Source organism: Gopherus evgoodei, chromosome 10 (genome assembly GCF_007399415.2).
Source record: "Gopherus evgoodei ecotype Sinaloan lineage chromosome 10, rGopEvg1_v1.p, whole genome shotgun sequence".
Taxonomy (NCBI): Eukaryota; Metazoa; Chordata; order Testudines; family Testudinidae; genus Gopherus; species Gopherus evgoodei.
In genome coordinates this window covers 37,901,386-37,928,940 of record NC_044331.1, presented here as the reverse complement: position 1 = coordinate 37,928,940, position 27,555 = coordinate 37,901,386, and the positions used below count along the sequence as shown (strand labels likewise).

The 27,555-nt window shown below is 49.1% G+C and overlaps 1 protein-coding gene across 5 annotated transcripts in view; it reads left to right on the top strand.

Annotated features, from left to right (window-relative positions):
• The window catches only part of LINGO1 (leucine rich repeat and Ig domain containing 1), a 494,269-nt gene that overhangs the window by 87,720 nt on the left and 378,994 nt on the right, over positions 1-27,555 (top strand). For 4 of the 5 annotated variants that reach the window (XM_030578573.1, XM_030578574.1, XM_030578569.1 and 1 more), the window contains exon 3: positions 6,190-6,259. The exons of the other annotated variant lie outside the window; for it this stretch is intronic. The gene's annotated coding sequence lies outside the window, so the exon portion shown is untranslated. The remainder of the gene's footprint in view (positions 1-6,189; positions 6,260-27,555) is intronic. 5 annotated transcript variants of the gene reach the window in all.

The window sequence follows — 27,555 nt, the reverse complement described above, 5'->3', positions numbered from 1 at the left end:
ACCTTCCCTTCGAATTGGTAGTAGAATGATACAAGAGACTCTTCCAGGTCTCTGCTGGCATTTCTCTGAGGCACAGCACTCTCAGCAGAGTTGGAATCCGCTCCTTTTATTTTCCTGAGCTGGAGTTTGGCAGTTTTCAGGATGCGGTGCAGGATGGCTCAATCTGGATTTTTTTTTAAGAGACAAAAGTATATTTACTGAGAGCCACAAAAAGATATTTACTGAGAGAGACTGATTTTTGGTCATGGTTATTGCTGATGGGTTTGTAGATGCGCCCAGATATGTCTCCACATTATCTCACTTCTGGAATTTGGCAACACTACCAGTGCATAGGGTACTGCTACAGTGCCAGATCTGAGAAGCTACATACTGAAAAAATATGATGTGTCTTGGCATTGTGCTGTATTCTTCCCATCCCTCTCTCAGCACCTTGCAAGACGGGAGGGGGAAGGATATGAGGGGCCATGTAGCCTCTGTGTTTATCTCAGAGAGCCATGCAGGGTGCGCTGCTGCTACTAGCATTGGCTGTGTGGGTGACTGCTGTGTGACAGGTGAAAAGGGGGGGTAAAATGAACCAGCCGCTGTGCAGGATTACGAAAGAACAGGCATGTTTGCATTTACTGTATCTTAAAAGTAATTTAGCTCAGTTGTGATTTGAACTTCTTGTGTGGCGTTTAGAATTCAAATAAAAACGCTTGGCACTTCGAAAGCACCTTTCATCCCCGTGTCACAAAGCACTTTACAAATTAACATTAATTACACCACTCGACAAAGCCCAGTGCTATGTTATTGCATGTTGGTTTTTTTAGAGAATTTTTGTTTGTGGCTGGAAGAATGAAGGCCTCCATTTAATTACACAACAGGCAGCGTAAAAATCCCTTTGTTCTCATCCCATCTAGGGTTTTGTCCTGGCTTGGAAACCAAGGAGACAATAAGAGCATCCTAGCCAACAAGGAGTAGAAAGCCAAAGGGAGAGTGGCAGCTTCAAAGGCATAGGGCTCCAGGGTGTTTATACAGGCAGGTTTTTACAGGGCTCCAGGGTGTTTTTCCCGGGAAGAAGATGGGAAAGGAGGGATGAAGTGTTCCTGACTGTCACACCATCTATAACCATCTAGGCTGGCATTGGCTGCAGTGTGGAAGTATGGTCCTGTGGTTAAGATACTAGCTCTGAGACTCTGGAATGTGGGTTCAATTCCTGTTTCTACCTCAGACTTCCTGTGTGATGTTGGGCAAATCACTTAGTGTGCCTCAGTTTTCCCATCTATAAAATAGGGGGCCTTGCAATTTCTTCAGAGCAGAGGCTTTCTGCAGGCCATGATCTTAGCTGAGGCTTCCTAGCAGCCCTGTAATAAAAAATATTGGAGGGAGAAAAGGGGAGCTTGACTTCTGCAGCCAGTTCAGTCTGGGTTCTTCAGTGAGATGCCAGTGAAGGACTAGATTGTGACCTGTATGTTTCTAGAAATTAAGAGCCATCCTCCTGCTTGCTCCCCCATGTGGGAATACAGGAGTGAGTGGAGCTGTGTGCACAAATATTTCCTTCCGAGAGGCAGGGGGCCAGGAAAAGACATGGTTGGGTGGAGCCTTGGCCCCCCCCCATCACTTCCTGGAGGCACAGCTGAGTCAGCACAGGGGAGTGGTGATTTGTTATTGTAAACCAGCAATAAATTGGACACAATTCCTTCCCTGGGTAGCTGCAGGGCTGGTGGAACACAATATCATTGAGTGGTACTAATTTAATGCCATTTTTGTAATTGGTGCCCTGCCCCAAGCAAAGCCCCACCCACACCCCAAGCTCCACCCACTCGTAACATCAACACATGATGCCTCTTGCAGTAGATTTTCTTTCTTGTGTGCTTTGTTCAGCAGTGAAATAATCCCCAATATCAACATTTACACTGTTGTAACTAGGCTTCACCAGTAACATCCCATTGCTGTGAATGAGCCAGGTCACAACTCTCTGAGTTATTGTTTCAGGCTCTCTGCAGACTCAAGCAGGCCACAGTTCATTGGTTTATACCTGTCTCATGCTTTGAAGATTTCAGGGGCTACAGACTTTTATTAAATGTGAAAGCTGAGATTCTGAAAGTCCAGATGGCAGCTAGGTTGGATGATTATTATGGCCCAATATAATTCTTAATCCACTAAGAAACTGTCTGAATTCCCTGCCTCAATTCATACAGATCAGTGAATAGATGAGAATGATTTATGGCCACTACAGACATCTGAGATGCATTTGTACTAGTGACTCAGAAGTGAATGTCTCCATATTCCATTACCAGTCCTTCTGAGGTACCTAGTTTTCTCTCCTGCTTCTTTATAATATCATTGAAATGCATGTCAAAGTCCAAGCTGCTCCGCTTCTCAGACGAAGTAAATGTATTGTATACTTTCTATTCACCTCATAACACATTAGACTTGGGGGAAATTTCCTCTCATGCGGTTTGTTTCTAAGAGCAACACCCTGATTTTACAAGTTTCAAGGGGAATGATTCTGCAGCATTTTATTGGGGGACTTGACCATCCTGATTCCCTGCTCTTGTGATTTAAATTTCTTAACAATATTAAAGCAGATGGGAAGTTGCAAATTATAGCGTATGGATCATGACTAACAAAATATACCAGGTAGGCTGTTCAACTGGAGATATTTTCAGGAATGTAGTCACTTTCAAACTTCTGTGTAAATATACAAACGTGTTAATTTTTTGCACCCCGTATGGTGCAGTAGGTGCCTCATGCTGTGGCTACTGCATGGTATTTTAAATGCTGTGCTTTCTTTTTTCACAAAAAGTGGTTGAAATAAATGTTTTTGACTCAAGTTCCCAAAATCACTACTGTTGTTGGCTACAAATGGAAGGTTGTCTTTTTGCTGCTCAGGGTACTTTTACACTGTGATAAGAGACCTGCGACATGCCCGCAGCTGTTTCAGGTCAGCTTAGGCTTCCAGGGCTCAGACTGCAGGGAAAACGCTATCTGGAAAAGCCAAGGGCTGAGTGGGTCTAGAAGGGGAGCTACTCTCTCATCCCTCAAATCCATCCAAGGCAAGTTAGTGGAGGAGAGCAGATTCTGTTTCTGTTTCTGTAAAACCGTACTGCTTTACTCTGCTATTCTATCTGCTCTCTCAAGCTAAGCATGGTTGGGCTGGATCAATTGGTGCATCGGAGATCTCCAAGGAAAATCCAGGGTGCTACAGGGAGTACTGTAGGGTTGATCAGTAGCGTATACTCAGCACTAACTCTGTACTAAACTAAAGCCCAGCATGGGGTTTGGCATTGACAAAAGAAGAAGCTACTCAAAATGCAAGGCAGGTTTTTGTTTTGCTTTGTTTTTTGTGAAAACTTTAAAAATGAACCCAATTTGCTGCATTATGAATCTTTTCACTCAAAATCTCAGCCCTTTTCCAGTAAAAATGAGCCCTGTTGTGAGCAAAAAGATAAGCACCTTCCAAATAAAAGTTGGCTTTGATATCCGACATTTTTTGTTTTGGGAATTTCATGTTTTTGATAGGAAATATCAGTTTAATTCAATTTTGTAGAATAGTGTGGGGGTGTGTGGAAATTACCCAGAATGAACCAGTGAACCATTTTAAAGCCAAATTGCATTGAAAAACTGTCACTAGTTTTGCAAAATTTTTACTGTTGACCATTGCCCTCTTGGAAGTGTCCTCCTCCATGCCCATTCACTTGGATATTGGGGGCCACATCCTTAGCTGCCGTAACTTGGTGTTGCTTCATTGGCTGCAGCAGACTGACACTGTTGTATACCAGTGGAGGATCTGGCCCAATATTTGTATTTACTTGCTGTTCTAAACTGTTCCAGTGCACCGTTGAAATGTCTGACGCCTTTCACCCAGAGGTGGCTGCATATCAGAAGTAAAGTCATCCCCACTGGCAGTGCATTTATGTGAAAAGTTTGTTGAGCCTGCCCAGAGCAAAAAGTTTTTCTCTAGAAGGAGTCCCCATTCAGAACAGTTTGACACTGGTGCGTTGCTAGCTGTGCTGCTGTGTTGAATGGTGAGGTGGCTTATCTTTGGAAATGCACAGCACTCTGACAAGCAGCCCTGGAGATGGGGGCTGAAGGTAGATCACTCTTTGCAGCATGCACACACAGAGAGCAGATGGTTTGGGCATGTTCCAAAACATGGCCCATGTCCTGAGCCTGAATTATAAGAAGCTTGGGGCATCTGCACATTCTAAATGTTTAAAAACCAAAGGCAAGCAGGGCATCCAGGTTGTCAGTACTTGGAAGGGGCAAGCAGCACCTGTGGACTTGTTTTTTGAAGGGGGACTTGTTTCAGAGACAATGACTTGCAGAGCTGTTTGAAAACACCTGGAATCATGTGTGTGCTGCTCTGACTGGGGATGGAAGGGCAGGAGAATGAGTGAGATGATCTTCAGCTTCCCTCCCTCTTCCTCTTACACTAAGTTGGTCTTGATTTTGACTGGGAGGGAAAAACAGGGACAGGACCTGTGGTGTGCAGAAAGCACATGTATGTCCCTATGCCTGCAGTAGGGAAGAGGGTAATTGTCAGCTGAGAAGCAGAGCCCCATGCAGTGCCTCTGCTGTAGTGTGTGCAAGTTCTAACAGCCATGAAGGAGCTATGAGGGTCTGGGTGGGCCAAACCCTTCCATCTGAACAGCAGCTCAAGTAGGAAATCAGCCCTACACCCATCTCTCTGTTGCTGCTTCTGGAGATGTCCTGGCATTTTCCTTTTTGAAAACAGGCAACCCAGCAGTCTGATTGTCTGTGTTTGAAAGCTGGAGGGATCCTGCTTGGCCCCCGCAACCCAAGTTATTAACTTCACTCACCTTCTGTATTTGCTTGAAGGAACTAATCCAAGGAGGCAGAGTCAGGGGAGGGGGCTGTTACTGTGAACCTGAAAGACAAATGCACTTAGTTGGAGGGGGAATACATTTCAGCACCTCAGGGAAGGGACAGCTCTCTGGGGAGGCTGCAAGCTGACGGGGCAGAAAGAAGAACCTGAGGGAGATCCAGAGTGCTGCCAGATTTGTGTGGGAATGTGTACCTGCGATGCATGTGTGTCTGTGTGCGCATTCTTGTCTTTGGATACTAGGGAGTCAGGATGGTCAAGTGGATACAACACTGGAGCTAAGAGACCTGATTTCTTTTCCATGCTCTGCTGTTGAGTCACTTGTGGCCTTGGATGGGTCACTCAGGGCCATGTTTTTTTTTCAAGGTTGAAGCCTGTAATCTTGGGTGCCAGTTTAGGACAACCCGACCTGATGCTTACAGGCACTGAGCACCCCCAGTTTCTGTTGCCTCCATTGAGAGCTGTTGGTGCTCAACACCTGTGAAAATCAGGCCCTAGGTTTCCTAGGCTGGAATATCAGAAAATGAAGCACCCAAAATCAGAGGCCACGTCTGGAAAATTTGGGCCTTATCTCTCCATGCCTCGGGTTCCCCAACTATCAATGGCCATCAGGAGCAGTGCCAGACTTTCTGGCGCCCTAGGCAGAATTCAGAGGGCAGCATTTTGTGCGCTCCCCATGGGGCGCACAGGAGCTTCTAGTTCCGCTCCCATCATGCCGCTGAAGAAGGACCCTCTGCCAAAATGCCACAGGCGACAGCGGCAGTCATTGAGCTGCTCAGTTGCCTGCCGCTGTTTTCCGCGGCACGTCAGCAGAAGGTCCTTCTTCAGCGGCGCGACAGGAACAGAACTGGAAGCTCCCATGCGTGCTGTGGGGAGCGCACAAAATGCCAACCCCTGAATCCTGGCACCCTAGACAACTGCCTAGGGTCGCCTAATGGAAGCGCTGGCCCTGATAGCCATAATGATGCTTTCCCACACTGGGTACAGCACTTTGAGACCGAAGGATGCAAAGTGCATCTGTCTGTCTGTCTAATCATCCAAGGTATGAGTATTCATGTTACCTTTGAAGAAGGATTGTTGAAGAACATAATTATATAAATGTCAGCAATAATTATAGTCTATATTATGGACGATTGGATGGGGGATGCAGTCAGATCAAAGCCCCCAAGCATCCCATAAAATTAATCTCTCCTCTGGACCAGGTATCAATAAACTCTACTTCTGACACTTAGCAGTGCATGCTGGGCATTCTGTCGCCCTGTTCATCTGAATGCCAGTCTTGCAATAGTGTGACACACGCCATGCCCTTTTACAAACAAAGCTGGTGGCTTATTGCTGTATTATTTTGTTTTCTTTAATAGCCCACAAAACTGGCAGGCATCCAAAATGCTGTGGAGCCCTCCGGTTCAGAGCTGAGAAATCAGCAGTTTGGTAAGCAGGTGCTAACGTTTGTACTTTGCTGGCAGAGGGGGTGTGTGGACGCACGCTGGTTGTACTGACTTTCCCACTGTGGCTGGGCTGATCAGGATTGGGAGGGTGTCTCTGAAGATGCAGTGCTGGTGATGGAAAAAGAGCCTCTGCCCTACTCCTCCCACCCCATCCTCTCTCTTTGCATTATAATCATTTTAGGCTACAGATGGGCACTGACCTGGAAACCCAACACATTCATCCCCTGTTGTTGACACAGGGGCCTAAAATGCTGGATTCATGCTAAAGAAAGAGATGCTGTGGAATTAGTTGGTGCCAGGGCTCCAGGCTGGGCTGGGCACATCTTACACTTCCTCTGCTGAGGTCAAGAAAAGAGAGCCTTGACATGACCTTGCACAGAACATTTAATTTGTGCATTCCAAGCCCCTAGCAGCAGGGCTTCTTTTCTAATTAACTCAGTGCAACAAGAGAAGCAGCAGCCACTGTCCAAGAGGGGGAGAAAGAAATGCTGGTGAGGACTGAAAAGAGGACTGGAGACATGAGAAATGGAGACTTATCTCTTCAGGAGATTCAGCCCCCTTTAACCCAGAGTCTCCTGTGCTGCTATGTGTCTGTCTCCAAGTCCTCAGTCCCACATGGGCATTCGTGGTCCATTTTGGTCAATTTCATGGTCATAGTATTTTAAAAATGGTAAATTTCATGATTCCAGCTATTTAAATCTGAAATGTTAGGGTGTTGTAATTGTTGGGTCCTGACCCAAAAAGGAGTTGGGGGGGGAGGGGTTGTCGCAAGGTTATTTTAGGGGGATTGTGATATTGCCACCTTTACTTCTGTGCTGCTGCTGGCAGCAGTGCTGCCTTCAGAGCTGGGGACCCAGCCAACAGCCACCACTCTCTAGTCTCATAGCTCTGAAAGCAGCACTCGACCAGCAGCAGCACAGAAGTAAGGGTAGCAATACCGCAACCCCCCGCAACTCCCTTTTGGGTCAGGACCCCCAAATTGAAAAATGCTGGGCTCCTCAGTGAAATCTGTATAATGTAGGGTAAAAGCACACAAAAGACCAGTTTTCACGGGGGGAGACCAGACTTCATCATCTGTGATGCATTTTTCATGGCCGTAAATTTGGTAGGGCTCTACACATGGGACTTGACTCAGGGTACGTCTTCACTACCCGCCGTATCGGCAGGTAGCAATCGATTGCGCAGGGATCAATATATCGCGTCTCATCTAGATGTGATATATCGATCCCCGAATGCGCTTATATCGATTCTGTAACTCCACCAACCCGAATGGAGTTGCGGAATCGACAGAGGGAGCCGCAGACATCGATCCCGCGCCGTGAGGATGGTGAGTAATTCGATCTTAGATACTTCGACTTCAGCTACGTTATTCACGTAGCTGAAGTTGCGTATCTAAGATCGATTTTCCCCCGTAGTGTAGATCAGCCCTCAGTGTCCACGACCCTCAGCCACACCATCCTCTGAGTCCCAGGAGGGAGGAGGCTGTCTGTGTAGTCCTAACCCCTTGAGGTCTGTCTATCCTATTCCCAGGCCCCTGTCCACCAGAGCTCCTTCTCTCCCATGCTATTCATATCACTAACCCACAGAACCCGTTCTATCCCCTTCCAGGGACTCGTTTCCAAATTCTCACCCTCAGAAAGCCCCCTACACTGGTGATGGGGTCGGGGTTCTGTCCATCGCAGTCCCACATGGGAAGGAGATGTCTCCATCCCTCCAGCCCAAGAGGTCTCGAGCTGGAGAGGTTTCGCAGAGGTGTCAGGTGGTCACAAACACCTGTCCTTCCTGTTGTGCTAAAAGGAAGCGGTCCCTGTATAGAGAAGCCTGAGAATCACTGTGCTAGCCCAGAGGGCTCCCTCTGGTCCACACTGGAAGGAAGCTGTCCCCAGAGCTGATTTTCAGGACTGGTGTCAATCTGCTTTGGGGAGTGGCACCCAGACTGAGCTGATTGAATGGGTTGATTTGGTGGAAGGGTGGATGGAAACACGTGGTGTGCTTGCTTCCATTCCGCCCTCACAGTATCTCTGCAGAGAGCTCTGCTTTGTCCCAGATCTGGAGGAGGAGGAGGCCAAATCCCCTCCATCTCCCACTTGAAGGTGGCTGAGTCTGGTACCACCTAGTTCTCTCTGGCAGCAGTTCTTCCATTGTGCCAGGACTGGGGGACGGGGTTGGTGGGGGGGAGGGGGTTGGTGTTGAATTAATCGGCCTGTTTGCAGAGCTGTGGGAGTTCACAGACCTGCTTCAGATCCCTTTTGCTAATTGCTTTGCAGATAAAAGTCAAGCTAGCAATGTGAGATGTGGGAAATGAATAAAAAGGGGACAGGAGAGAAGGAGTGGGAGTAAGGCGGGGCAGGTTGAGATTGTGACAGGCCCAGGCTGCCCCTCTAGTGCTGGCATTTTCTACTAATTAGCTCTGTAACTAACCAGAGGAGAGGCCTCTCTCTGACTGGGGTTCCTGGTGGATAATTACCTCGGGGTTCATTCGGGGAGGGGTGGGGAAGAAAGTTGAACTGTCTGTGGGGATTTTCAAAACCTACTCATTCTCGACTCGTTTAGGGAAGGGAGAAATGTGCTAATGGAGCTATTTCTGCCACAGAGCCGGCCAGTTTGTTACTCAAGTGACAAACTTCATTTTAACGAGAGGTAAATTCCATTTTATTCTGAACTTTTAAAACGATTTGGATGAATTGTGGGTCTGAAAGGGGCAGCGCGATCCTGCTGGGGAGATGGGCCTAGACTGACCCCTTCACTTACCCTGGGGGGTGGGGCTCTGTGGCCTTGTTCCCATCCGTCCCTGTTCCCATAATCTGTGGCAGCGCCCCCCACTGGATGCAGATAGGGAGCAACTCCATGCAGTGCTGGAACTTACCAGTGACTTAGTCTGTGACTCGTCCACTGAGCTATACTCACGCCTGAGCGCATGTCAGGGTGGCAGCTGCTGAACCCATTATGGGGGCAGTGCTCCTGTTGGAGCTCAACGAGGAGGGACAGGATGCAGTGCAGAGGAAGACGGTCGTCCGGGGGCATGGCCCTGAGTTCTGAAGATTTCCCCTGACATGTGCGGATCTTGGACTGTAAGTTCTTCGGGCAGGTACTGTCTCTTTGTTCTGTGTTTGCAAGGTAGCAAGTATGTTGCAGCCTCCAGGAGCTACTTCAGGGCAGATAAGGAAAAGTATGTGGAGGTTGCACTATGGTTTTGGGATGACACTGGGGATCCAGACCAAGGAGCTGATCCTGGTTCTGACACGACTTTTGGGTGGCCTTGGCAATATTGCTGAACTTCTCTGAGCCTCCATTTCCTTGCCTGGAAATGGGGCTAATCACATTTTCCTCCTACACAGTTCATGCAAGGTGGTGTATGTGCGCAAAGTATCACTAAGGCCGGTCGACAGCAGAGTTGGGACTAAAACTGGGCTTGCGTCCTTTGTCCCCATGCACTAGATACTTGTGCCCCACAGTGGGGCTTTTGTCCCCTCCCCAAACCTTTCAGGTGTGAATTTTTCCCAGCAGCCAGGAAACAACAGAATATTTTGTGCAGCGTGTAGTGTTTTTAACATGCTGAGTTATATCTCCCACTCATTGTCCTAATCCTGCATATTCCATTCCTACCAAGATGCCTTTGGGGAGGCTAAGCATCCGTTTGCAATTAGCAAGGAGCAGTTTTTAACGGTGACGTAACAAGGACAGACCTGCTTGGTCCCTTGAGTCCGCATTCTCCAGCGCGCAGCTGTCAGAGGAGGAGCTTGGGAGAGAGAAGGCCTTTGAGCCCAGTGTGCAACCCCACAGATGGCCATGGGAGCTGCATGACAGCATTGAGCACCACTAGAACCCACAGCTCCAAGAGCTCACCTAGGCCCAGAGAGACATGCCCATAGCAAAGAGGCAGTGCGCCAGCCCCTTAAATTCCTGGGGTGCTACCTGCTGGGCAGCTGTCTGAGGATTATCCCGGACGGAATGCAAAGTCCCACACCACCCTCAGTGGGCCCACAGCAGTCTGCCTTGAGGGTGACTCTGGATTCCCCCATTTTACTGATGGGGAAACGGAGGCAGAGGTGCTATGTGACTTGTCATAGGCTGGTGAGTCATTGGCAGAGTGGCCTGTACAACCCAGGAATCCTTCTCTCAGGTCCCTGCTTTATACACTAGACTCTCCGCTCCCTGGCCCATTCTTAGCAAAGACTCCTTTAAACTTGTTGCCCTCTCTTCTCTGACCCCTACAGCCCTGTGCTGCTGGCCGAGCCTTGTTAGTGCCGCACGGTCCCTGACACTCTCCCTCTCTCTGACTGTGCCCTTCAGGCACAATTGCTTTAGGCCAGTGTAGCATCTGAGCTCTCCTCACACCTCACACAGTGGCTGGGATCTCATTAGCCGCCTCCATCCCCTCTCCCTGTTTATCTCAAATTTTTAAACGGCTCATCTGATTTTTTGCTGGAAGGGAGATGGCTGCGTGAGTCATGAAGGGGCCTGACAGCTCCCTGTGCCAGCACATGCCCGGGCCAGGGAGGCTGCGGGGGCTCTCGGAGCTGACTGCCTGCTCGGATCAGATCAGAGAGGCAGGAGAGGAGCTCAGTCACACCACGCTGGGGTCCCTTTGGAGAGAGGACCAGCAAACCCCTCCCTTTAATCCTTTTCTCCGGCATTGTTCTGCACAAGGCAAATGTGATGGGGAGTTTGGCAAAGTTCCCCTCTGTCTGGTGTGAGTGGCACCCAAGTTCCTGCCAGGAGTTTCGGGGCTGCGGGGTGCGCATCAGGGTGTCAATGGGGTAAGGTTTCCAGAGAGACCCCAGCAGTAATGGGTTATAAGTAAAGCTGGATAGAAAGGGTCTGATTCAAAGCTCATTGAGGCCAATGGAAGAACCCGAAACAGGCTGGAAGTGTCACCCTCTCCCTGGGGTTTGTGTTGGGGAATCAGAGATGTTAGTGGTGGAAAGGACCTACCAGATCATCGAGCCCAGAGCAGGACCATTCCTTGCAAATGGAGCTTCTGCTCTTTCCCTGGAGACACTGCTGTACGGCCCGGTCCATCTCAGCACTAGGGAGCTTGCCTTGGTGTTCAGTCGGCATCTTCCTTTTCCTAATGTCAATCTGTTAATCCCCTTTACAGAACCCCGCCCCCACCCCCGGTGCTAGGTGCCCATAACTGACAGGCTCCCAAAATCCCAGCCTGGCTGAGGTTGCTGCTTTGGCGTGGGGAGCTGTCTAGCGGCTCCTCTCTCTGCATGGGGCCAGTGAGGGGAAGTGCCTGTCCTGGTGAGCAGGTTTTCCGGATCTGTGCAGTATGGAGATGAGGGATGGGGGATGCAGAGTTGGAGGTGGTCTGGTCAACTCAGGTCTTGATATAGTGGCCATCTCCATGGTATCTGGACAGGATCTCTTCCACCTTCCACAGCCCTTCTCTTCTCACACTCTGCACCACATGCCCTGAAATCTACTCACCATTCTCCCCCCAGATCCACTCCCCATTTAGTGTCCACCTCTCTTTCCTACCTTGCTCACTATCCATTTTCTCCCGTTGATGCACTGAAGGGGAAAGGACAGAAAGAACAAGAGAGCAAGAATACTCATCACATCTCCTCTAAGGAGAGGAGCCAGACCCCCCATTGCACTACCAACACCCCCTCCCCTGGAGTCCCACCTGCAGATGGTGGGAGCGAGAAGTGCTGGGCCCAGCTCCCCTGCCACTGGCATCTCACACACCCTCTCCCTGCCCCTCAGCCTGGGAGGGGAGGGGCCAGTGTATACACCCTATGCCATTTGGCACTCCACCCATGCCAAGAGACTGGTGCTGGGAGCCCATTCCCCATCAGCAAGAGTTTGGCAAGGGTCTGCTCTCAATGTTAGTGCTGGTGTCAGCCAGAAGCTGCTGGCAGTGTGATTTCATCCAGACTAGCTGATCTGTTTATATTCGCATTGCCCATGTTCTCCTGTCTCTGCCCTTTAACAGGAGCTGTTTTTACAGTATCTTCCATGCCCCATAATTGCTCAGACTTTCCTGTATTTTCTGCTGTAAAGGCAGATATAAAAAAAGGGGCTGAGTATCTCAGCTATTGTTTGTATAATCTTTAATTTCATCCTGCATCTCCTTTCGCTAGTAGACCTACTTTATCTTCTGTGCTTTGCTTTCCCAGGCTGTATTCAAAAACACCCTGCTTGCCATTACCCCAAGCTGGGTCTAACATTACCTCATTCTTCTCCTTCCCTTCCACACCGTGTGTTCTTGTATGGTGCCATCTCACTTCTCTCATTTCCATAGTTGGGATTTAAACTAGAGCTGGGAGAAAATTTTCCTATCAATAGTTTATTTGCCCAAAAAGCCCTTTTTCAGTCCACCCGAAATGACGGGCGAATTCCTGTCAGGTTCGCCAAATAGTTTTGGCCAAACCAAGAAATTGAAATGTTCAGAACGGTCAAAAGGAAATGACCGAGCTCAGAATTTTTTGTTTCCATTTCAGGCATTTTGACCAAAGCAACGGAGGACTAGATTCACAAAATACCTGGAAGAGGGTTGGAGGCCTTCCTTTTATAAATCTTTACCACAGGGTTAGGATACTCACCTGGCATCTGGAATCCTGGGGGTCTGCCTGAAGAGGAGAGGTTTCCTACCACTCAGCTGAGTGGCCTGACCATTCAGTTATGTGTAGGGCCCTGACAATTTCAAGGTCCATTTTGGTCAATTTCATGATCATAGAATTTTTAAAATAATAAATTTCATGATTTCAGCTATTTAAATCTGAAATTTCACGGTGTTGTATTTGTAGGTTTCCTGACCCCAAAAGGAGTTGTGTGTGTGTGTGGTGGGGTGTCACAAGGTTATTGTAGGAGGGATGGCGGTACTGCTACCCTTACTTCTGTGCTGCCGGTGGCAGAGCTGAGCATCTGGAGAGTGGTGACTACTGGCCAGGAGCCCAGCTCTGAAGGCAGAGCCGCCATCTGCAGCAGTGCAGAAGTAAGGATGGCATGGTATGGTACTGCCACGCTTACTTCTGCACTGCTCCCTGCAGAGCTGAGCATCTGGAGAGTGGTGACTACTGGCCAGGAGTCCAGATCTGAAGACAGAGCCACCGCTAGCAGCAGTGCAGAAGTAAGGATGGCATGGTATGGTATTGCCACCCTTACTTCTGTGCTGCTGCTGGCAGGGCGCTGCCTTCAGAGCTGGGCGCCCGGCCAACAGCTGCCGATCTCTGGCTGCCCAGCTCTGAAGTCAGTGCAGAAGTAAGGCTAGCAATACCGTGACCCCCTAAAATAAACTTGTGACCCCCCTGCAACTCCCTTTTGTGCCAGGATGCTCAATTTGAGAAACACTGATCTCTCCCATGAAATCTGTGTAGTGTAGGATAAAAGCACACAGAAGACCAGATTTCATTGTCTGTGACGCATTTTTCATGGCCGTGAATTTGGTAGGGCCCTAGCAATCAGACATTCCATTGTGGGGCTCCCTCGGTCTCTCCCATTGAATCATTCCACTGTGTATAAATAATTAGATAGTCGCTGGAGCAGGGACTAAAGTTGGGTCTCCTGTGTCCTAGGGCAGTGGTTCTGAACTAGGGGACACATACCCCTGGAGGTGCGCAGAGTCTTCCAGGGGGTACCTCAGCTCCTCTAGATATTTGGTTAGTTTTACAACAGGTACATAAAAAACACTAGCGAAGTCAGTACAAACTAAAATTTCATACAGACAATGACTTGTTTCTACTGCTTTATATACGATACACTGAAATGTAAGTACAATATTTATACTCCAATTGATTTATTTTATAATTATATGGTAAAAATGAGAAAGTAAGTAGTTTTTCAGTAATAATGTGCTGTCAGACTTTTGTAAGTGTCTGCCTGTCTGATTTTGTAAGCAAATAGTTTTTAAGAACATAAGAACAGCCATACTTGGTCGGACCAATGGTCCATCCAGCCCAGTATCCTGTCTTCTGGCAGTGGCCAATGCCAGGTGCTTCACAGGGAATGAGCAGAACAAGTAATCATCAAGTGATCCATCCCCTGTCGCCCATTCCCAGCGTCTGGCAAACAGTGAAGTGAGGTGTAACTTGGGGGTCCACAAGACAAATCAGACTCCTGAAAGGGGTACACTAGTCTGGAAAGGTTGAGAGCCTCTGTTCTAGGTGAGCGCCCTGACCACCAGACTATAGGGTCATTCTCCTCTTTCCTTGGTCCAATGACTACCCACTGTCATGAATGACAATACAGGTATATAGACACCCCCTCATCTTGGTGTGGGGGCAGAGAGAGCTCTGGGAGCTTGCCCTGCACAAAGAGGGGACCATTGCCACACCCCTTAGCACTGGAGAGCCCTCTGCCCCAAAGTGAGAGGGGACTGAGGGAGCAACTCTGGGACTAGGGGTATGAAGGAACACTGGGCACAGGGAGCTGCTGCTGAAAGTGTGGCTAGGATGCAGCATTGGTGTTCTAGGAGCAGCCGGCAGAATACAGACACTGGGCCAGGGCCAACACTGGAGTGCCAATGCGCAGGCTGTTGTTACAGCATCTGGGTGAAGGATCCGGTGCAATTAGGAGAGATTTGCAGGTTGAGAGAGGGTTATTTTCCCATTTACCCTGGAGATAATCTTCCTCTCAAGCCAATCAAAGTGGCACGGTGAGAGGATCCTTGTGTGGGGCTCCGGACTGCCGGCAATCAGGCAGCACTCCAAGCACTTAACATTGTTTTAAAAATAAAAACAAGATGAAGCCGCTATGCATTGTGTAGAAGGGTCACGTTTCACGAGCAGCCCATGGCTCTGCGTGAGCCTCCAGGGTCTCTGCCTCTTGATTTATCTGCACATGGAATGATGATGCCTTTCGGCTGGGATGTCCAGGGCAGATGAGAGACTGGGCCAAAGCATAGCCCCATGGTCTGCTGCTTTGTCTGAGCCCAGAAAGGGTTTGAGTGCCCAGCAAATCTGGTTTAGTACAATTATTACCTTCTCCCAGGTGTGCCCTGGCAGAAAGGACAGAAAGAAAAATCTGTCCTGCCTCGCAGATGTGCCCCCCATCCAGTGTCTCATGTGAGAAGGTGCAAATGGGAAACTGGCCCCTGGCAGAGGAAAAGGTTGTGGGGAGTGCCCCCCGTTCCTGCCCACTGGACACACTGAGATTCCACCTGGCCTGCTGGCTCAACAGCTCTGGAGCCTGAAGGCCTTTGCTTCCCTACCGAGCAGATGCAGCTGAGTTCCGACCCTGCAAGCTGCCCTCCCTGAAGGATGAAAGTAATCTACAGGACTTACTGGTACTGCTGGAGTCCTGAGACGAGGCATGGCCTCAATCGGAAGAGGCGGTGCCTTTCAAGATTTAAAAGCACGGCTGTGGCTGGGAGCCCTAGGGCCTTTAAATCAACCCTGGGGCTCAGGGCCAAATTAAAGGGCCCAGGGGTCCAACCGCCACAGCGGCCAGAGCTGCAGGTGGGATTTAAAGGGCTCTGCGCTTCCCACAGCCATGGGAACTCTGAGCTCTTTAAATCCGGCCCCAGTCCGGCCACCAAGCTGCGGGTGGGATTCAAAGGGCTCTGGGCTGCCTGCTGCAGCGGGGAGCCCAAAGCCCTTTAAATCCCCACCGCGGAAGCCGGTGCGGTCTGGCATGGTATACTGGCTCTTGCTAGTACGCCGGACTGGACCGTACCGGCTTACTTTCATCTCTGCCCTCCCCTATCCTGAGGGACCAGCTCTAAGGATTACAGGGGACTCCACGCTCAGTTCCATTCTTGGCCCCTCTGCTGAGCTTGTCGACAAGGACACCGCGGGGCTGCGCACGAGATGAATGCTCGTTCATGAACGCCTGGGCTGAGACCGCTTTGCACAGCTCAGCGAGGAGCCTCCAGTCATCAGGGACTTTCATTCACATTGACCCAAGGCGAGTTGGAACCATTGACTCAAGCTGCCTCCACACTCGAGCACTGCCAGTGAGGGGGACAACATCTGCATGGCATCTGGATCTTTAACCACTGAGTTGCCTAAGCCTAGGTGAAACAAGGGTAGGAAAGCTAGCAGTTGTCTTAGCTCTATGGACGCTAGAGCTCCCCATTGCTAGTGGTCATGCAATAGTGGGAGATTCCCTGCAAAAGCTCATCCTCCTTTATAGATCCCTTTCTCATCTCTTCTCTTGGTGGATTAAAAATCCTTACAAGGGATCACATAAATCTTCCATCAGTAAATGACACATCCTGCCTTTAAACCCGCTCTAGGATAGCAGTGTCCCAAGTGGCTTCTTTCTTCCAGGGACAGGAGATCTTATTCATTAGCATGGCTTCCTCACACCCTTCCTAGTAACAGGGAGCTCTCAGCATCTTTCCAACTTGCTTTTTACTGAGTGGCATCTTTTCCTTTCAAGGTCTGTGGGTTGACCTAGATACATCAGAGAGACATTTGGGGCTCAGCCTGTTTCCATCCCCAGGTAGGAAGAAAGCTCCTTCTTTGCATCCAGAATGGCTGGATCTGATGTAGTGTTTACATCCACAGTGGCAAGGTTGCTTGTTGCTCACATTTGTGTTCAATACACAGCCAGCTCCGCTGTGAAGGTCGCTGTATCCATTAGTGCACTGTATTATTATCTAGGATGGACTTAAAACCATTAAGATTTCTTAGGAGCATGGACGATTAGGGTCTCTGCTTGGTGGGCATTAATTTCAGTACACAGGTGTGTTTGCTCCCAGATGCTGTTCTGCAGGGATGTGACTGGAATAAATTAACATGCACCAAATTTCTGGTTCTTCTCCCCTCCCCGCCATCCCTCTACTGCCCTTTAAAGAGATTCAGGTCATTCCTGGAATTAGGGCTTCCTGAACTGCTGGAGAGCAGTGTTTAAACTGCTTGCAATGATTAAGCAAAGTGTATGTTTTTCCAAGGCTTTAGATGGGTGGCCGTGGCGTGGTGCGTTAAGCCCCAATAAATACGTTCTCCATAATGGGATGGTCTCTCACATGTGGGTTTAAGTCTGAGTGGAAAGTGGGGGCAGCGTTTTGGAGAGCGTCCAGGTTCATTTCCTGGAAGTAGCCGACTGTTCTCGAAAGAGAGACCTTGCAGGAAGGCATTTTATTTAGCTGGCTTTGTTTATTGTGGGACTCCAGCTGGGATTAGACACAGTTAAGACGATAGATAAATCCTCCTCTTCCACCTTTTGGCAGAGAGGTGCTATGCATTTTTCGGGGGAAGGGTGTGTTTGTGTGTGTGTGTAAAAAGTCTGTGGAGTTAATGGAAATGCAATGTGTGTTCATCCTTTGTGTGCCCTCTCCCATATGTACACTTCCCCCCCCCCATATGTACACTTTCCTTTTCTTCCTCTCCTGACAGCCAATGCTCTGCATACAGAAATTGCCAGCTGGGAGGGGGCTCTGGCTGGCAAACTTGAAATCAAGCGGCTGGTTTATGACAAGACATCTGTACGTGTTAGAAAAGACAAGAAACCCCGCGCTGCTGCTGCCTGCACTGCTGTGTCTGATAATGGCTCTACCACGGGGGAAAGTAGGTCACTCTGTTCTGCAGAGCCGAGTGAGAATGCAAAACCAATGCTCCTCGTAGACATTCCCCCTCCAGACCTCAGAGCCAACTGTATCCTCCTCTGTTCCGACTCCTTCCCCACCGGACCTCCCCCAGGCCCTTTATCCCATGGGAGAAGGACATATTCTGCAGGGCAGCTGGGGCTGGCTATGAGAGGTGGAAGGGAATAAGTTCCAAATCTATTAGATAGAATGCTCCGGTGTCTCAACGCTGTTGTTCTGTGGGATCTGAGCTCCTCCCGCAATGGGCCGTGCTCTGCTATGTCCCACCAGTAACTCTGAGAAAAGGAGCAAAACCCAGGGGCACACAGAGCCAGCAGGGGGCTCAATAAAGAGGGGTGGGGGAGGAGACACCGTGGAAGGGACAGGGCTGGTGGAAAGAGGTGCTGGAGATGGGGAAGGGCTCCCTGGTTGTCTGACTGTCCAGGCAGCAGTTTGGTGCTCACAAAGTTAGTTGCAAGGAGGCATGGCATGGATGAAGGTGCATGTGAGAGATTCTATGGCTGAGCAGGTGGGCAGCCTGCCGAACCTTTGGGGAAGTTTCTCAGAGGAAGTACAGCAAGTCTAAACATCTGATAGACCTGCGTCTCTTTCCCTTTCACCCCTTGCAATGGGCTGGGCTGATCAGAACAGAGACTGCCGGTTAAAATTCTATGTATGTTACCTTCCAGTGCCCCCTGCTGGCCAGCACGAAAGCTCTGTATCCTGGCCATGCCTTGCCATGCCTTACTGGCTAAGAAAAGACCATTTTACCCTATTATACCTCCTTGCTGGTCCTATGCTCTACAGATTTCCCACCCCTTCATATTCCACTTCCTGCATCAGCAAGGACTTATTTGTCAAAACAAACTCCTTTAAACAAACAGCTCAAGAACCAAATCTGGATAGAGGCCCATCACTCGTTTCCTGGGAAAACAGACAGGTGCTGCTTGTAAAGGAGGAACATCAAACTTTGAAAAATAACTCCTTGAAAGAATGCAGTGTCCCTTGAAACCTCCATCAGCCTCTAGCTCCATATGCTTGTCGGCAGCCTTCGTAATGATATACTTCTGAAATATTCTGCTGCAATCCAAGTGCTTGCTATGGGGAGACTGGGTGGCTCTGGGGCTTGAGATGGCCGACTGGAGCTTTCCCTCTCTGGATTGCTGGTTCTAGGCTGGTAGTGGAAGGAAACAGTTATTGTTGGACAGTTCCAGAGGACTCTGTGAGTCATTGGCTCCATGTTGGCGGTCTGGGCACCACAAAGCCTGGGGTCATAGGTGATGGTAATGAGCATGGTTGGTTGGATGAGAACCTAGGCAGCAACTGAGCCTGGAGAATGAGCTAAACTGCTTCCAGCTTGGGATTGAAGCAGGCCATAGAGGTGGCACGATGGAAACTGGCCAGGCCACTGCCTACCCTGTGCTTTTGAGGACTTCACTCTACTGACACTCTCTACCCAGTACCTTGTACTAGTCCTGAAAATCCACACTGCCTCTTACAGGCAGTGAAGGAGTGAAATCCTATTTCCCATTGCAAGGGGCCAGGGCAGAGCTCTCTTTTCTGCAGAGAAGAGTGTCAGCCAAGCAGCATCCCCCAGAAAAGCTGGGCTGCTGCTCAGCGAGGGGGAGTTAAGATGTGCTTTCAAGAGAGAGGTGTTTTAAGTGCAGAGCAGGAGTGTTTCCCTGGGGGAGTCAGAGAGCAGCATTTCGTTATAGCTTTGGGCACCTGTTCCGAAAGGGAAGGGAACTTGGAAATTGGCTCCATTCCTTTCAGGGCATGTTTGTGCTCTCCCCTCCTTCACCTTCTGGCCTCGTCTGTTCTGAAAATCTCCAGACACATGATGGCGGGATGGTTGTGACAAATCAGACAGAGGGTGAGTGCCATGCCTATGGCAGGGGAGCACTCAGCCTCTCTGCACAGGCACTAAGCCGTGGTGCATGGTAGAGTGCAGGTGGAATACAAACCCTCTGTAGAACGATGGCAAGGAGCATGTGGAAGCTCATGTGAACCCCATGGTGAGAAATTGGCTATGGAATTCCAAGATGTGCCACCTGCTTGTGAGCTGGGAAAATCCCAGGAGGACAGGAGATATTTCACCCCATCAGGCTCAGCGTCATGTTTCTGAGGCAGATCCTGGAGCATGGGGTTATGACTTCTAGATAGATGTGTGTTGGGAACAGAGGCAGTGTGGGAGACTCTTCTCCATATCAGGCGGGGTGGAACTGAACCTGCTTCTGCTACATTCCAAGTGAGCATCCAAAACCCTAGGCTAAAGCTTATAAGGGAGCTGCTGCCTCCTCCTCCTGCCATTTTGGTGAGCTAGTCTTCCTTACCTTTGCTTTTGTCAAAATGCCTGACAGCCTGAAAGAAGCTTTTCAAGTCAAGACACAACATTTTATTTAAACTTTTTGATTTTACTCCTGAGGTCATTCTGTGCCAAAAAATAAAAAATCTGTGCCAAAATATTAAAAATTCTGCGCACAATATTTTAAAATTCTGCAAAATTCTACGTTTTATTTGTCAATAAATAAATGCAGAAGCTCCAGCATGGCAGTGGGGAGCACAGGCCACAGGCTGCATGAACGTGGGAGATGACCCTGCAGCCCCTCCACCCCTGAGACATGGATTCAGAAGTGAGGCTGAACCTGACCCTGACACAGCACAAGGCCTGGGCCTGCCCCAGAAACACCCTGGGGCTCTGCCTCTCTGTGCCAGGCACACCGGGGTGGGGCAGGCAGGCTCAACCAGGCAGAATCCAAGTGTGGAGGGCCTCAGTGTGGGGTGAGAGGGTTCTGTGTGCAGAAAATCTGGGTGCAGGTAGCTCAGTGGGGGGATCTGGATGCACAGAGGCTCAGGGGGAAGGGGGATTCCAGGTGCAGGGGCAATGGGTCTCTGCAGGGGCTTCTAGATGAAGGCGGGTTGGGGCTCAGCAGGGAGGTCTAGTGCTGGAGGAGTGGGCCTTGGTGAGGTATCTGGATGTAGGGGCTCAGGGTGGGGGTTTGACTGCGGGGAGCTCAATGGAAGGTGGTCTAGGGGCAGGGGTGAGGGTCCGGAGGCAGGGGTCTGAGTGCAGGGTGGCTCCAAATGCAGGAATTGAGGTTCAGTGGGGTGGGATTCCAGTATGGAGTGCTAGGTGTGTTCTGGGTGTACGGGTGAGGCTTGATAGGGGTGTCTGGGTATGGGACATCCAGATGCACAGGGGTCAGATGGATGGAAGAGCAGTTGAGGAATGATGGGGGCAGAAAGCAGGGGAGGATGCTGAGCTTCCTGCAGCTGGGAGAGGTTTCTGGGGGTGGATCTGACGCAATCCCAGCCACACCTTGCAAGAGAAGAGGAAGCCCCATCCTCTCCTGCCTCCAGCCCAACTGGGGCTAGCAGCTGATCCCAGCTCAGGGTAGAAGTCACTAGCTGGGGTGTCCCCAGTCCTGCAGTGATTTACCTCTCCATCAGCTGCTCCGGGTGTCTGAAACAATGTACCTGCACTGCTACAGAGTGGTGTGTGACTGCTCTTGCAGCTTCCCTTTGCTTCCCTGTCAGAAAGTCATTTTTCTGGGGGAAGCAAAGAAATCATCACGGGATGTGAATTCTGCATATACGCAGTCGTGCAGAATTCCCCTAGGAGAATGATTTATCCACAAATTTTGGAAAATGTAATTTTCAATGGAACTTGTTTGGATCTTTTGAAATTGCCAGCAAACTAAACAAACTAAGCCAACTACTTCCTTTCTTACCCTCAGTGGACATGGAGACGAGTTTTAATCACCAGCCTCTTTGTAACAACCTTTTACATATTTGAAGACTGTTATCCTGTCCCCCCTCAGCCTTCTTTTCTGTTGACTAAACAAGCCCAATTCTTACAACTTTTCCTACTAAACCTCTTATCATATTGGATGCTCTCCTCAGGATTCCCTAGTTCTGTGGCAGTGAGTTCCACAAGCTAACAATGCATTCTCACAGAGTTATTCCTCATGAAAACAAGTGCGTGCCAGGGTGGGGGAGATTGTCCAGTATTTAAAAGGTAAAAAAAAAGGTCCTGCAGTATTTTACAGTAATAATCCCTAAATACTGCAGTGTTCAAGAGGAATAGCCTACATACATTGAATGATGATTTTTATGTCAGTGCTGCACTTTGGTGCTTAGATCTGGAATACTGCATCATACTTCAGAAACAGCTTTTAACAGATTAATAAATGTAAATAGATATTGTCAGAAATGGCTAATTGTTACTGAGTGGTACAGAGTTCAACAGGTTAAGGGGAGGGCTGGTTGAAAATTGGAATTTCTATTCAGTAATAAACTGCAATATTTTGAAATTTGGTTTTCCTCCCAATTTGGGAGGAAAAGTTGAAATATGAAAGATTCCAAAACAATTTCAGTTCAAAATTCCTGAGTTATAATGTTTCATTTCGAGTCCGTTCGACATTAATCTGGGCCCCCCTGAGCCGCTGCCCTGCCTCATGGGAACTGTGATTCAGGTGCCCTATTTCACCCATTCTCCTCTTATAGACCAGACTTGCTGGCTGGACTCCCTTGATGCACCATGATCACGTTACATCCATCATGCACTGTATAACTTCAAACAAAGGGGGAGACAATAGTGCATTGTGAGAGATCTAGTTCAGCCAGAGAGTCTGGCTCCTAGTGGAGAACAGGGGCAGAAGGCACCTGAATTACAGCTCCCATGAGGCCTCCAGTTCAGTGGATGCACTACACTGCCTAGGGGGTACTGGTTACCTGCAGAAGCTGCCTCTGCCACTGCACAGCAACTCTAATCCTGACTCAGTGCGGAGGAAAGGACCTGTGGAGGAGGCAAAAGGAGGGTTGGAGAGCAAGTCATCCCCACACTAACCCTGCAGTAGCAGCAGCAGCTGGGCCCAGTTTCCTGCTCTGGGCATGACAACCTGGCATGCGCAGGGTCAGAGCACCACTCAGGTTTGGCCTGGCTGCTCCCATCATGACGGAGAGGTGGCTGAGCCAAATTTGAGGGGTGCTATGGCCCCATATGCCAGGTTGCGGTGCCTGGAGCGGGAAAGCTGAGCCCAGCCCTGTGGAACAGGAACCGTCACTGTGGGGTGCAGGTGGGGCAGGGTCACTCTTCAACCCGCTCCTCCCATCTGCACTGGGCCAAGGGAAGTATATGTTTGCTTGTTTGGGCACCTTTGGGTTCATGATTTCATAGGTTCATGAAGCTGGAAGCCCCACTGAAGCTGCCCCTGCACTGCAGCCGCTCAGGAGAACACAGAGTAATGTCCTGCTGCAGTGAAAGGCAACGTTTTGATTCACTTGGACACACAGAAATAGCTTGATTTTTGTTTGACCCAACAACATATTTTGGATTTTGTGGAAGCTGCTTCTTCTGTCCCAGCACCTTCCACTAATGTGCTTATAACTGTCCATAACATACTCTACTTATGTTTGTAACGTGCTTTTCACATCTATTAATGGTGTACTAATCCCCTTATAAACGGAACCTTAATCGGACGTGCGGCCGAATACTGTAGCACTCTTTTTTTAAGGGGGGGGGCATGTACCAAACAGAGCTGCCTTTCTCAAACCCAGAGTATGGGGGTTTCTTTCTGCCAGTGGGTTTCAGGTAGTGCCTGGTGGCACCTTGGGTAACTTCCCCAGCCAGCTATGCCCTTCCCCCTGGCTTAGCCTTCTGTCAGATGCTCATGTTCCAGGATTAGATGTGCACTGGTGTGCATATGTGATCTGCCTGGAATGAGTAAGACTGTAAGGAGCAGAACGGATCGTGTGGCGTGATAGCTCCCGACTATTGGGAAGAGCGCTGCGGTCTGAGAGAGGGTGAGTGAAAGTGCCCAGGGATAAATGACCAGGCTCAGCAAAGACGAGGCTGGGACAGATGGGATTTATTCATTTTATTTTACTTTATCTTTGGATACAATCATTTTAGGAGGGGGAATTTTTTTTTTTAAATCCACTTAGTCAGAATCCTCCTGCCTCCCTATTGCAACATCTTGGGAGAATACAGTGATTTCTTCTGAGCCATGGTATTCAGGACAGAAGCCATTAGGAAGGCTTTGTTCAGCCCAGCATGTAAACAGCCACACAGCAGCTTTCCACACAGCCATACTCCAGGACAGACAAAGACACCATGGGCTGAATTCCTCTGTCACACTTGGGCCAGCCTATTAGAGTTACTAGGTTTGCACAGGTGTGTCTGTGTGCAGACTTTAGCCTCGTACATATACGTGTATACATGCCTAACACATGGACACGGAGACATACAGTACGCATGCAAACCCATGTGCTTGACACATCCATGCACTCGCTTGATAATGGACTCATGCACATGAATGTCCTTGGCTCCCTAGCGCACCCATGTTATAATGCATCCAGGTATTCAGTGAGATTTGCATGACCTGTATACAATGCTAAGTGTCATGTGACCTTTGTGTCCCATAGGTCTTTTGCAGACTCTTCCCACCTAGGGGGAAGGGGAAGGGGAAAACAACGTGGGAAATAAAAGCTTATTGTGCCTTCAGGCCAAAAAATGCTTTATTCCCTGCTAGTGCCTTATCTGAAAGCCTGGACCTGGCAGTGAAGATCCAGTGAGCTAGGCAGGGAATAAATTGAGTGTGTATATCACAGGCAGGTCTGGGCTTTATTGATTTTCAATGAAAGGCTGTGTCATGAATTTTTCTCTTCCACTGTATTTGCTGCAAAGTTGCATTTCGGCTCCACACGTTAGCCACTGAGAGTTCAGTTTTTCACCCCTACTTAAAAAAAAAAAGGCAAGTTTTGTGTATGTTGGTTTTAAGAGCATGATGGATGCAGTGGCTTTGCTAATCCAACACCAGAACAGAAAGCTGGTATTAACTGCAGAGAACATTATGCCCAGCATTTCAAGTGACTTATCGCTAACAGGCTGCATAGGGAATGCTCCCTGTTTGATGGTCTATGCTACCCTTACTCCAGCCAGTGCATGGAAAAGAGGCTCTCGTTCTTCCATAGATGCTGATCTTTGGAGAGGACATCACATCAGCTATAAGAGACTATGATAGCCTGTGTTTTGAGAGAAGGGTGCTAGGAAGTTACCTTTGTTCCTTCACCCATTCAGAAAGGCCTGTCAGACACTGTAGGCTGCTGTTAAGATATACAAACTAATTAGCGAAGTTTGGCTCCTCATCCAACTTCCCCTAAACTTTGAGAGCATCCAGATCTGGGTGCATTGGTTTGGCTCACTGTAGTGAAAAGGGAGCAGGCAGGAAGTTAGGATCGGAACTTTCTCAAAGTTCAGCCATAACTTGTGTCTATTGGTAGCTGAAGAGAGGAATGAGTAAATGCAGCGTTCACTCGAGAACACTAGAGAGGTTAAACATCACTGACTTGCTGCTTTGTGCAGGTTGGGAGGGGACAGTTCCCTTTGGGTGCTCTTCCAGCTGCTAGGCAGAGTCCTGTGTAATGGCACACGTGTCTGCAGGAGAGCTGGATGTCTAGTTCTTAAATAAAGAAATCTCTTCCTCTAGCAACTACAACAGCTGAATCACCTTGCTGTAAAAAGTGACTTGTCAGAGACACCACAAGATTGATCTAATGTGAGCAAAAATTACACAGAGGTCAGATTGGGGTCAGGAATTTAGGGCTGGTGATGGGTTGATGGCCCTGGAGATCAATGCTCTGTTTTATCCATAGAACAGTGACAGCACAGGTCACTACAGTGTGAGCTTCCCCAATGCTGCCCCATCCATGTGCCGTGATCCAGGAAGGGCCACCCCTGGAGATCCACCGCGGTGGCTCCTTCTCCTATGCTGGCACCTCTTCTGAGACTGCCAATCACAGTGAGGTGAGGACACCAGTGTCCTATCCCTGGGCTGTGGCTGGGAACAGCTCAGCAAAGTGGGTTCAAGGATGAGAGTGCTGGTAGAGATGGAAGAGATAGGACCTGACGTGCTGCTCTTCTCTGGCTGAGGAGATAGGACCTTCTCTCCTCTGGCTGAGTCTAGGATTCTTTTTCAGCCTGTTGTCTCACATCATTCCTTCCTCTTCCTCGTTTCAGTGAGGGCTTGGAGGCTGTGTGGCTGTCTGACATGGCCATTCCCAGCCTTTCCTGTTCTCCATCCTCATACCTGGCACTAGTGGAAACGAAGAGTTCAGGTAGATGCTGCAGAAAGCTTGGAAATATGTATGGCTGAGTCCTCTTTGCAGGAACTCAGGTATCTCCACCGGCTCCTAATCAGCTTCAGATGACAGCTTAAGGCCCTGGCCCTAACTTTTAGAGCAATTAGTGAATCAAGTCCCAGTTACATGGAAAACCAAATGTTGATCTATGAAGCACAGTGCAGATCTCAAAGCCCGAGGCGACATATATGAGACCTAGGGATGATGCATTCTGGATCAAGGAACAATCTCCCAGAGGAGATCAATCCAGAGTCTGACCAGCTTTAGGATATGTTTCAAAACTGTCCTGTTTCCACAGACAAGAGTAATGCTTACAATGTTGATGCCCCTTTCTACCCTATAACCCCTAGCAATCCCCAAATAATTCCTAAATTAATATAAACCACAAACCTTGCCCCAAGCAGCGTTCTGACCCCATAACAGGAGAAGTGCCAGAGACTCCATGACTCCAGTACTGCTATTGATTTCATGTGCAAGGCGCCAGATACTATGGTGATGTGCAGGTGTAGGAAACTCTGAGCTAGCGAGAGAAGATAGAAACCAGGTAACCAGCTTCTTCAATGGACACATTAGAATGATTGAATAGGAACAGTCTCTGCTAGCTCCATCCTTGCCCTGCCTGGTCCATGCACCTCAGTCCTCACTGGGAGGATACACCCTTGCTATTCCAGTACTAGGCCTGTTCTGAGCACATGGTGGGCAGGAATGTAGCAGTTTGGGTCCATGGCCATCTTGTAGGGAGCAGGCAGAGACCAGTGAACTCTCTTCACTCATGGGCAAAGGCAGCTTGGAACCCACATCTGCAAAGGCGAAAGTCCAGGAAACTTACTGTGAGCAGCTAGACTCCTCACTACGGCTCCAGTGAAAATCGAGCCCATGCCTTAGTACAGTAATGGGGCAGGAGGATGAGTAGGGCGTTTGCAGGGGTAAAAAATTCCTTTCCCAGCAGACAGTTTTTCATCTGTCTGCCTGTCTCAGAAATTTCATCCCTAGTTGTGGATGGCAATAGGGTGGCTGTTGCTGCCCAGAGGAGACAAGTTGTGTGTTCGAATTCCCATGGGTGGAGGTGAGAATGGACCTGTTGTGGGGTTGCTTGCAGCTGTGTTATTGTACAGTCTACTGGAAGGAGGTTGGTATGGGGTCCCTAGACAGCCGCATGGATGATACTGGGATATGCTACCTCCACAAAAGGGTTAATTTTAATGCTTGTGTAGCTGAATTCACTGAAGCTGAAGTGGAGCAGTATGCAAATCCACCCACTTTCTTAAACTGCTTAATTAGGCGAATGTTAATGAGACGTTAATTACTGTTGTGCCGGCGAATCCCACGGAACGGAGATTATGTTTCTCTTCAAACATCCAGTCTTAATTATAACTTGCACTTACTTCTGCTTCCTTGCCCGGAATGTGATTGGGTAGGCTGGGCCCACTGCTGACTTCCAAGGGCCCTTGACTGCGAACGTGTGCGCAAGGAGCCCCTTCTATCAAAGGCACCGCATGACACCATGCAGGCAGGTTGAGCAGGCACCAGTGAATAGGTTTGCAGATCCATCCCTGGGATTGTGGCAGGCAAACTGCTTTAATGCAGCTTCAGAGTCCACACTCCTTCCTGGTTTAGCTAGGAGACTTCACTCTGGCCCAGTGCAGCTGCTGACATCACAT